The sequence below is a fragment of the Osmerus mordax genome, chromosome 17 (genome assembly GCF_038355195.1).
Source record: "Osmerus mordax isolate fOsmMor3 chromosome 17, fOsmMor3.pri, whole genome shotgun sequence".
Taxonomy (NCBI): domain Eukaryota; kingdom Metazoa; phylum Chordata; class Actinopteri; order Osmeriformes; family Osmeridae; genus Osmerus; species Osmerus mordax.
The window spans coordinates 5,710,412-5,722,297 of record NC_090066.1 but is presented as its reverse complement, the minus strand read 5'-3'; positions in this window follow the sequence as shown (position 1 = coordinate 5,722,297).

Sequence of the window (11,886 nt, the reverse complement as noted above, 5' to 3'; positions counted from 1 at the left end):
CTGTGGCAGGATGGAGCACCTCTTTGTCTTTTTGCCAGCTTAGTTGGCATAGCTTGCTTCGTTGGCCACCCAAAAATGTTGATTATAAAATCAAACCATCGAACCGTAGCCCTGTGATACTGACACAGACACAGATGTACTGTACTCTATGTCTACGGAGGTCACCTTCTAGAACTGGTACCCACCCTTGTTTTCAGAAGAGGGAGTTTTCTGGAAGGGCTGTTTAGTCACCCCCTCTGAGATCTGACAGGCTGATGGAGTGGATATAATGCTAACGGAGCCTGGCTCAGAGAGAGCATCGAGGTGTCAGCGGGAGGGCTGCGTGTGTGTGTGCGTGTGTGTGCAGTATGCTCGGGGATGATGCGTTAGATAGGCAATTGGATACCTCCGCGTCTGCCTGCATGACTTCATATCAACCTCAAATTAAATAAACAGAACATTGTAGCTTGGAGAGATTTCCTGGGGGATAACTATAAAACATATAACGTTCCCCTTTATGACTGTGTGTTTATATGGATTCGCCTTCAGTGATGTCATTGTTTTTGGTGTTGTGTTTCAAAGGGAAGATTGTCAACAGCTTACAACTCTTTTCCTCCTTCTACAGTAATGTGTTGTGTCTGACCCCATGGGATTCCAAAACAGACAGAACCCTCAACGAGCTGGCCAATCAGAGACCTTTTTGGAATTCTACAAACATATCCCACATTCCCAAAGAATGAATTTGTTTGGCATAACACTGCTGACCTTGACTATCAGTAGAAGGAGATATCTGGAGAGGTAGTGTCTCCATCCTGCTGGGTATTATCAGCAAACAAACTTCCTCCATTGTTATGGAACAGTGCAGGGTTCACAGGAGAGGGCAGGTGTGCTTAGCTTCAACACTAACCTGCTGGGGTTTAACCCACTCAGGCTTGGCCACATCATACCACCGGGGCCAGGGTCCTCCCTGGGGAAGACCAGTCCAGCACAAGAAAGGTTAACGACATCCTTTCTTTGATTGGTTAGGGTTGTGCATGCCGGAGATGTCACTAGCAATTTTCTTATTATACTGTCCAGTGAGTTTATTCCAGGAACTTTACCTCATTTGGGAGAGGGGTTGAAACCATCCTTCAAAATAAACTTACTCTCTCACAAGACATATAGATTGTAATACTTCAGATAAGATGAATGAGATAAAAACTTCAGGTAAGGTCAATTGCAGTGATACAATTGTAATACTGTAAAAGGGAAATGGCCATTTATATGACCATCCATAACCTCAGACAACAAACCAGGGATGACCAGGTGTTTGGCAGGGCCACGGTAAAGGTCACATCAGACTGTACACACAGTCCATTCTGTCAGAACAGAGACTTACTACTGGGTAGAACAGTGGTAAGTCTTTCAGTGAGGTTGTTTGTATTCCAGTCAATTCATTTCTTCCATCAGGCCCACTAAATGTGCTGGAGCTGAGCTTGATTCAAACCACAGGACACATGTCAACTCACACAAGCACTGGCAGAGGGCCAAACCAGAAAGCAGCTCTCTGCAGTAAATTCACATCTGAGCTCGTCACTGTCGCTGGAGATGTTTGGCCGTGACAAACGGCATTTTCCATCTCGTATTCGCCGCTTGGCGTTTCACGTTGTCATTTATTTCAAGACACATGGGCTTAATGGATGCAATATCAACAGACCCAGAAACATCTAAAGTATCGGCTTTAATTGAAATGCGTTCCAGATGAGTGCGAGTTCTCCATCATATTGCGAGCGTGCACGTGTGTATGTGCACGTGTGTATGTTCACGTGTGTATGTGCGCGTGTGTGTGAATAGACTGTGAATAGCTGCTCTGTGTGTGTATTCAATCAAGACAGTCATTGCGTGTATGAGTCAATGCAAGTCAGAGTGTGTGTGTGTGTAGGTCAGGTGAGGGGTTCGTGGCGGGGGTCCAGCGCTTTTATCTTTGGAGGAGGGAGTCTTTAGCTGCGGCCTCTGGTGAGTTTCTGTTGATTCAGTCAAATGGCTGTTGTCATGAACCTGTGGCCCGCTGATTAAACGCAAGAGGGGGAGGAGAGGAATAGAGGGGGGGATTGGAAAAACTGGGACCTGATCATTACATCATAAGGCACTCTGGATGCACACACACACACTGTGATTTATCTATTGATTGCTAAGAATTTACTTTGTTTCAGTCATTGTATGGAAACATGTTTTCAATATGTAAACAGCCAACTCAGTTACTGTCACAAGGACAAGCATCTGCAGGATTGAACACTGGTTTATTTTCAGACTGCAGAGGCAGACTTGATGTCTTAGATTGTTTGTTGATGCTCAGCTTCTTCTCCGATGAGGGTTGTGATCAATGGTAAGTGATCCTACAGCAGGTGAGTCTGGCCTCAAACACTTGACTGTAAATGGACTCAGCTCAACACTGTTTAGCTCCTTGGCAGATTTCCACCCGAGCTTTACTTTTGTTTATCTAAGAATTAATCATTAACAGACCAAGGATCTGTGGTCGTTGAGATTTGTCTTCTCTACAGCCATATTTGTTGGGGTTGAATTTGTGTTGCAGTCTTAGATAAACATAGGCAGGAAACAAAATGTTAGGGCGTGACGCATTGGTGAATAAAGTGTTTGTATCTGTCAAATGTGTGTATTTGTATGTGTGTGTGCTTGTGTGTGTGACACGTGTCCTGACCGCTTCAGATACGCCCCCATCACCCCGACATGCCAGTACCCTGAGGAAACCTCATTATGAATGTGTTTGGTGTGAAACTAGCTGTGACGAAGTGTGCAGGGCTCCTGAGAGCCAGACTAGTCCACCACAATATACCTCCAAGTCAACCTGGCCTCATCCTCCCGTTTCAACACATCATCTGACTTGTATATCAAGTGCCTGTCCTCCTGCGGTGAAACAAACCACATGACCCATGAGCCCTCACACCCATTATGACCTCATCACAAACAGACACATGTCATCACTTCCACTCCCCCTAAAGATCCTGAAGGCTTCATCTATCAAAAAATGGTCTTAAGCAGAATCTGTCCAAAGGACAGTGTTTGAAAGTGGTTCCTGTGACTTTTTCCAGATTTCAAATATTCGCATTCCTCCCACAATGGGGAGAATTTTTTTTGGGCTCACTCCATCCTTTCCCCCCTATTTTATAGTGCTCTTGCAGGGAACAGATGTTGACTGAGTCACACAGAGCTGCAGATGCTCTTGGTTGATGACTTGGAACTTGGTCTCCCAAGGCACTCTCACCACACAGTGAGACACTTGTGTGTCCCAGGGAATGCTTGACCATGTACATATTGATGACACGGCCATCAATTTCCAAAATCAATGTCCCTTCAGCATATATGAATAACTTAACTGAACAATAGGGTCCCGCCTTTGGTCGTCAAAAGTGATACATTTCACCAGTAGAATATTGATTCCATATTCGAAACTGTCAACATTGTGATCAAAGTTGTGTTCACGTCACAGCCCAATTTTCCTCTGATGGATTTTTCATTAGCTGAGGTATGTGAGGCTGCAGACCCTTTTTTCCCTTCCCAGGAACCTCCTCATACCTACATGTCTGTATGTCTGTATGGAGACTGTATGCACTGAGCTTACCCTCCTCCTGCCCCCCTCAGGATCTTTCCAAACTCAGCCGACTCCTCGTTTACCCAGGAAATCCTTGTCTGGTACCAGGGCCAGGACTGCCCTGAATGAGCCAACCTCTCTCCTACCATCTGTTCTTTGTCCACAGCACCAATCCTGATTCTTCTGTCGGCTCTGTGTTTCCAAAGTTCAAACACAGAAGGCTGAACTCATCATAAGATCATTAAGAAACGTTTGGTGCAATCTGCTCACATTTAGTCATATACCAGGTAATGTATATTCTGGATACAATTCATCTATGCCCTTTGCCTATATGAACAGTGAACATTATACTGGTATGGTACATAACTCACTGCTCTGAGCTTTTGCTCAGCTGAAAGCTCCATGAATATTGTGCATGTGCATTTAGCTGGTCGATATACAGTACATTCCACACACACATGCAGTAAATTAATCTTCCAGTGAAACTCATACAGTATGTTACAGTACTGAACCTGCTACATTCTGACTAATTAGTGCTGTGACAGTGTTCAGCCCTGCGTGACTGAACACAGAGGGAAGCCTCACATTTGCAGATGCAGCACAGTGACCCCGTGAGCCAGGCCCAGCTGCCTGGTTGGCTGGGCGCCTGCCCATGTGGTGGATGAACCTCCATGGCTTGTTGGATTGCACCGTAGAAATTAAGAGCACAGGCTAACGTTGACAGAATCAATCAACCTAAATAGAATTAGCTTTGCTTGGACCCCGGTCATCCATTCACATAATTAGCACTGTTCATCCCAGGAGAGAAGGTATGGTCCCCTCAGTGCTGGCAGAACGGCCCCCCAATTAAGCCCATGGTTATACAGACGTGTTACCACCCCCCAGATTTACACACGCACACTCACACCGACACACAGACACACACACAGACAGTCTCCTCCCCATACTCAGTAATATTGCTTATTCAGGGGGTCCCTGTGTGGGATGATGACCTGAGGCACACAGGGTCTCCTCTGTGGATATGGCTATTGATCGGGTTTGAAGTCATCCCCTATACATGGTAGGTGCTCAATAGGAGGGTCACTCTGTTGGAGTAGTAGTTCTGATTGGAACTGTGGGGGTCGTAGCCCTGGCTGTAAAAGAACCGCTGGATGGGGTACTAGAAGAAGAATTAAATAATATCAAGTACAGGGAGTGGTATTCTCTAATCTAATATTGAGAGTACATTTTTTCATTATAGTATTGATATTGCCCCATGTCTGTGTGGATGTGTGTGTGCGTGCGTGCATGTGTGTGTGTGTGTGTGTGCGTGTGTGAGTGTGTGTGTGTGTGAATATTCCTGTGTGTTTGCTTTGTTTGGTACTTCACTCTCCTCATAAAGTCTCAGCATGTTGTTCCCGTGTTTATGATCCTGTCTCCTGATTGGTCTGAATGTTTAGTGCAAGGAGCCTTGCTGTTTGTGATGACGCAGAGCTGCTGGCCTTGCACGCCCCCCCAACCCTCCTTGGTGAGAGTGAGCTCATATCTGACCCACGGAGAGACGCGAATCCTGCTACGTCTCCTAATTGTTTCCAGAGCTGAGGAAGATCATTTTTTACAACCATAAAAAATTTAGATGATCAGTGTTGATGGAACAGCAATGTCCTATCACGTAACATTATAAGAGGAAATGATAGGCATATTCAAAAGGACATTAATTTGTATGCTTAAAGTATTGCTTAATGTTCTTGTCATTTTATAGCTTCGGGCTATTTCTTTACTTCAGTCATTTTAATTGGCTTTTCAGGACACATAATCTTCTGTATACAACATTATTGTAAACTTTTAATTGTTTTTAAGGATGCTGTCTCACTTGAGAAGACAGCAGTGTCAAGTCAAGAAGCCCACCAGTTTCATTCTGACACTAATGAAACGAACCACTTAAAGCTGAGGACACAGGCTCACAACCAATTCTGTGGTTATTGATTCAACTGTCTGGGACCCCTATCATTGTGTTACTCTGCCTTTTATTAGTCTGGTCTTCGGGGACCCCCTGAAATGTGGATACAGATAAGCAATTATCTGCTTGGCTAGTTCAAAAGGAGAGTATGGTATGCACCCTGTAAGCGCAAATCAAGAGACATTTCTCAACTTTCAGTTAATGCAGTCATTGCAGTTTCCGTTTACATGAAGGCTATGTGCGTGCCCCCTGACTGTTAAAAACCTCATTCATCACCTTGAGTAACAACGAGGCCGATAGCAGGTCTTTAAAATGAATTAAACATAATTGAATTCTACTGTGTCGCTGACAGAATGCTTTCAGTTCCCTGATTTATACTGTGATTGGTCATGCTCCTCCATTGACCCCTGACCCCAGGAAGCATATAAAACAGCAGGATGTTTACACAAGGCCAATTTATAAGTGGTGCCGGGGAGGGTGGGTTGGAGGGTGGACGGGTATGCAGGGGCTGAGATCCCTCCCTGTTCCTGAAGTCCTGGCAGTGCGCTCTAATCAGATAAATGAGGCTTTGTTTCACACAAATTTATACAGCATGTGGAGGAGGAGGCGGAGGAGGAGGAGGAGGAATATCGTTACCTCTCTCAGTGGCCCAGGGTTACTTACGGGGAATGAAGTCACAAGGTAAAATGAAAATGTATGACAGTATTGATCATGCAATCTAAGCTAAGCAAGTCTGTCCTGGGAGGATTAGGAAACAAGGCTGCACTGAAATTCAATTTGTTCCCATTACTGTATATGTTCTTTCTCCATTGAGATGCTGCAACCTTAAACCATTTTTCATGGAGACATTGGATGGCAGAGCAGGAATTTTTCTGGTAAACATAATGTTACGCTGAAGGCCAAAGTAAAAACTGTAACAGTATTGTAGAGAAGGAGCATGTGTTGCAATACCCAGTGGTTCAGACTGTGAAACCAGCTGCGAAAAAAACCCAATGACTATTCAACGATGAAGCAGATAACAGGCCTTGCAAATCAGATATAATATTCTGCAGATGATCTTCCTGTGGAAACACAAAGCCCTGAATCTCATATGTGTGTGGGCTAAGAAAACAAGTTCATCTGTGTTTAGAAAAGCTATGAGCAGGGCACACTGAAGTCCTGACTGACTACACCAACTAGTATCTACCCTGAGAGCTAAGCTTCTACTACCACTGGTTTTTGTCTTTGATGGATAACTTGGGACTGTTGCAGGGGTGCAGTCATGTAGGCTGGGGCTGTGGCAGCCTTGGAGATGTATAATTGTGATTTGTAACTGGGGATGGCTGGATTGGGGCTGGATTGGGTCTCAGAGTGGAGGGGAGGGGCGGTGTTGGTATTGGGGGTTGTTGTGTTTCATAGTTCAGGGTGAATGGTTGTTGGGATGGCAGCTCTGTAGGGATGTCTGGCTGCACCTCCAGACACTCCGCTGTGGTCCGCCACTCCACCATCACGAAAACTGACATCATGCATCTGTGTTTAATGCCAGGCCATGTCATAGATACGGCTTGACCTTCGCCCCTTCAAAGAAATCCAAGCATTCGTCATGCTTGGTGGGATCAGGGTTCTGAGCTCCTGGCACATCTGTTCACAGGCAGGTAGCATGTGCGGGCCAAGGCTTCTGTTCATCGGGAGAGATCTGCTGATGTATGGAAACGGACAGCAGTTGAGCTTTAAGCCCCAGGAGACCCTGACCCTCATCTGCCTAGTTCCACCATCCCCTAAGTAGGTTTTTGCTTTCCTAATGAGTCAGGGGAAGTTGAACTTTGAACTTTCAAGAAAATCTCAAACAACTTTGATGAATTGCCCGAAGAGAGTTAAATATTTGCAGGACCATGCTAAACAGGTTGGTCTTTTGTACGTTTTTTGTTTTGTTTTCTGTCTATCAATGGATACTTTAAACAAAGTGAAGATAATACTATGCATAGACAGACCATTTAGCGGTCTGGCTTTTGAAAGTGTTTGTGAATGAATGTCTCAGGGTAACATCAGGGGTTTATGTGTTTTGAGAGCGATGACACTGGCTTTCTTCTGTTTGGAGACTTTGTATATATTCTACCTTGTGAGAGCACGTCTGTAGGCGCTTGCGTCTCCGTACCTAAACAGTGCTTTGACTTCCAAACCATTGACAGACATTTTGCAATGCTGGGTGAAGAGGAGAAATCGGCGTAGCGACCAATCTGGCAACCCCTTTCCACTTCCTGCTTGGTCAGCAAGGTCAGGCCTCTGACAGACACGAGGATCATGACAGAAGGATGACCTCTGACCCTTTATGGGAGCTCAATCGGAGAAGCATGGCCATTCAGGATTGGTATTGACATGATCTGCTTAGAGACAAGCACTCGTGGAATCTTTATTGGCATCAGCTGCCGCGTGTAGAACGGCTATTGAGCGACCTCGGCTACCGTGACCTGAATAAGGAGCAATACCTATTGAGAATTCCTCGTTGACCCTGGCCGATTGAAATTCCAATGGAGAATCCTCTGGAACAGCTGAAACGACCTAATGATGATCCGTGATGACAGCCAAATTACTGGAGTTTAGATGCAGAAGATAGAGCAGGCGTAAAGCCCCTGACTGGAGGCCAGCTTTAGCCCCGTTCTCTGCCCCCATGTTCACCTGTCAACTGCAGACGCCAATTATGATGAATGGGTAGGAGTGGAATGTTGTTGTATAGGTAAGTATAGGTTTTCGATTCCCCTTACACTCCTTCTCTTAACCAGGGAGGGAAGCTCTAAATGGTCCAGTCAAACTCATCAGTATCCATCTTTGAGGGTGTTCAGTGTCAGAGTAATCACAGTAAATTGTATCAAAGCTTTGACCCATTGGTAAAATCACAAACACGTTGCCTGTAAGGGAGTTTAGAGCGAGGTTAAAGCAACAATCTGCTGACAAGACGGAAAGCTGCTTTTCATACCAGATTTTCGTTTTGCAAACCACTGGGCTAGTCTGCACGGAGTGCTACATTCTTCCCAATGCCCTTGTTGTGTGTTATTCAGCACTCCTGTCCAGAAATTGCTTCTCTTCTGGGACAAGTTGAATCAACTCAAAACAGCCACCTGTGTTTCTCACAGCTTGACTCCCTTGCACGCCCTTTCTTTTTGTTCCCAGCTGAGGCCGTGAGCTCCTCGCTCCAGAAATGACTCTTGTTTCGTGCTCGGTCTCAGATCCTGGGAGCAGATAGATGGGACACAGAGAAACTGCTTGCAGGTGTTGCTGAACATGGAAGGGGCCACAAGGGATGGTGGGGGTCTGCTCTTCTTCTGAGATCAGCTTGTTGTTTTCCTTCCTCTGAGACCGTGTCAGTGCTCTGTCAGAGAGGCAGAACCCTGCATCGGTGCATGAGCAGGCACATGTGAGATAAGGAGAAATAAATGAAGGCGATAACGGTGTTGTGAAATGAAGGATGACAATTCAATCAAAGACACCGTAATAAAAGTGATGTTGAAAATGAGTTGATGAAAGAGGTTAATGACCCGAGACCATGTACCTGTCACACTGAGAAGGATCCATGACTGTGAAGCCTAATTAAAATAGCTGGAGTGAAGATGAATGAATTAGTCTTCAGCCTTGCCTGCCCCTGCTCTCTCTCTCTCTCTCTCTCTCTCTCTCTCTCTCTCTCTCTCTCTCTCTCTCTATTTGTCTCTTTCTCTCTTCCCCCTACTCTCTCTCTGTCTCTGTCTCTCTCTTTGTCTCTTTCTCTCTCTCTCTCTCTTCCCCCTACTTTCTCTGTTTCTCTATTTCTCTGTCTCTTTCTCTCTCTCTCTTTCTCTGTGGCATGTTCATCATTTGAATAACTCATTTAAAGTATGGTAACATCCTCTGAGTAATGCTACACAGCTGTGTCTGCTGAATGGTCACTGAATGGAGGGCTTTGACTAGCAGGACCATGGGAGGAAATACATAGATGGCCCATTTTGAGCCATTAACGACAGGATTTCCATAATGTCCCAGAACAATTTTCGTGTAGGCCTATGATAGGATCAGTATTGCCACAGTGAACCTCCAAACCCCACCAATCAGATGCATGTGGCCTTATTCCCAGGATAGCATTATGTACCATACCTTTGTTAGCAACGGGACCCTGTTTCACAGACCATACAAACACAGGCCAGACACAAACTCCAGGATGTAAGATAAACCATAGCTCAAATCCAATATGTTTTTCCTATTGAGGTTAATGCCCGGCAAAGACAGATGCAATTCAGAGGATATTACCTGTGTGGGCATATGTGATTTATTATAGGCCCTCCTGCTGAGGATAGCACAGTCTGTGACAGACAATAATATTATTTATTGGCAGAGGTATTGTGTGTGTGTGTGTGTGTGTGTGTGTGTGTGTGTGTGTGTGTGTGTGTGTGTAGGAGAGAGAGAGAGGGAGAGAGAGGGACATGGTAGGGACGAGTGAGTGACAAGCCATATACTGTACATGTCCATAACAACACGAAACAGGAAGCCCCCTTACTGAGCCAGACTGGATGAGACACAGATCCAGGTTCAGAGAGTCTACCATTACAATACACCTCAGGGAGGACAGGAACGGAGGAGGGGTGGGTGGGAGGGAGGGCTGAGGAGGGGAGGAAGGAGATGAAGGAGGAGGGGAAGAAGCAGGAGACATTATATTAGGGCTGACCTCTGGTTGACCCTTTCATGCCCTGGCTCTCTTTGGTGACCATGTGTTGGCATAACAGTGAGAAACAATGCTATTATTAGACACCTGGTGATGTGTGTGTGTTGTTCCTCAAGGCCAGCACTCTCTAGCAGACTTTACTGTTTTTTAGACATGTAATTCTCAACTAGACTGTGAGACAGAAGATTAGAATATATTTTTCAGTTTCACCAGATTAGAGTCTAGGGGCCAAAGAGGAGTCGTTTACAAGGTAGCATTGGAACAATGCCCCACTATGACGAGACTTCTGGAAATGTGGGCTTGAGTCACTGCAGTAACCGAGTTAGACAAAAGGAATGCATCTCTGGTGAGAAACAAACAGGGGATTTGAAAACATCTTGTTTTTCTTTGCCTGTTTCCTTTCGTTTCCATTCTCCTCCCCTCTCCTCCCTTGGTTACATTGGTTAGCATCTGCATTCAGTGCCTCCATTTTCTCGTGCAACGTGAGACCACGAGCTGCTGATGTCCTTCTGATATGGAAATCCTTTCGTTCGCACACCCTCTCTCTGCATCCCCTCCTCAAGTCATCCTACCTCAGAGCCCGGGGAAGGTCTTAGCGATGCTGACTTCACAGGAACACGCTATGCACTCCTCAGTACTGAACTGTGCTGTATGCAAACCTCAAACACATGCCAGCTGACCATTTCAAAGATCCTCGGAGCTTTGACTCAATCGGTCTTCGCACCAAGCGTGAGACAGAGAGAATTCCTCACCTCTGCATCCATGTGGCTACAACTCTCTCTTGATCCAAGTGAGTGAGCGGGGTGGAGGGTGATAGGCGGACAAGACGTTTCACATTTATCTGATCCCCTCTGCTCCCTGGCAGCCTATTAGCATTCTCATTCTTCACGTTGGGCCCTTTGTTATTGCAGCCCTTCATGGCTAAGTGGCAACGCCGCCCGCAAGTATGAAATGTGTTCACAGATGGGGGGAGATATGCAAAACCCCAAGCAGCTGCCTAGACGCAAAAACAATACGGCCTTATTCCTCGTAATAACAAACGCAAACACGCAAATCAATCAATCAGCGCTGCGTTCATGCGTCCTCTCCTCACACGCTCACATCGTCCGTCAGGAAACCCTGTGTTTAGGTGCCTTTGTGTTTGAAGGGTTAGTTAGGGTTGTCAGTTGATTGGGACGTTTCCTCCAATGAGCTGGTTTTGTCTGAGCTTTTCAAGTCAAAGCGACTGCAGTCCAACCATGTGGAGTTAAACGAGACTGACTCTCTTTGTCCTCTATCATTTTAAATGTATCCAATCATATCCAATCAGAGTAATTTGCTCATTTGTCGTGGCCTGCAGTAACAGCAGGCTCACATTGATCAAATATAAAAAGGGGATTGAGCAAATGGAATACATTTACATTTAGTCATTTAGCAGACACTCTTATCCAGAGCGACTTACAGTAAGTACAGGGACATTCCCCCGAGGCAAGTAGAGTGAAGTGTCTTGCCCAAGGACACAACGTCAGTTAGCATGACCGGGAATCAAACTGGCAACCTTCGGATTATTAGCTCGATTCCCTCACCGCTCAGCCACCTGACTCCAATTCTACATACAATTCTGTTTGGGAAAAACATTTACATTTTCCTACAGCATGTCTGGATTTGAAGAGTGAGGCTTTCACCTCCATGGACCACAGATTTACAGATGGCCCATGCATACTGTGGTGACAG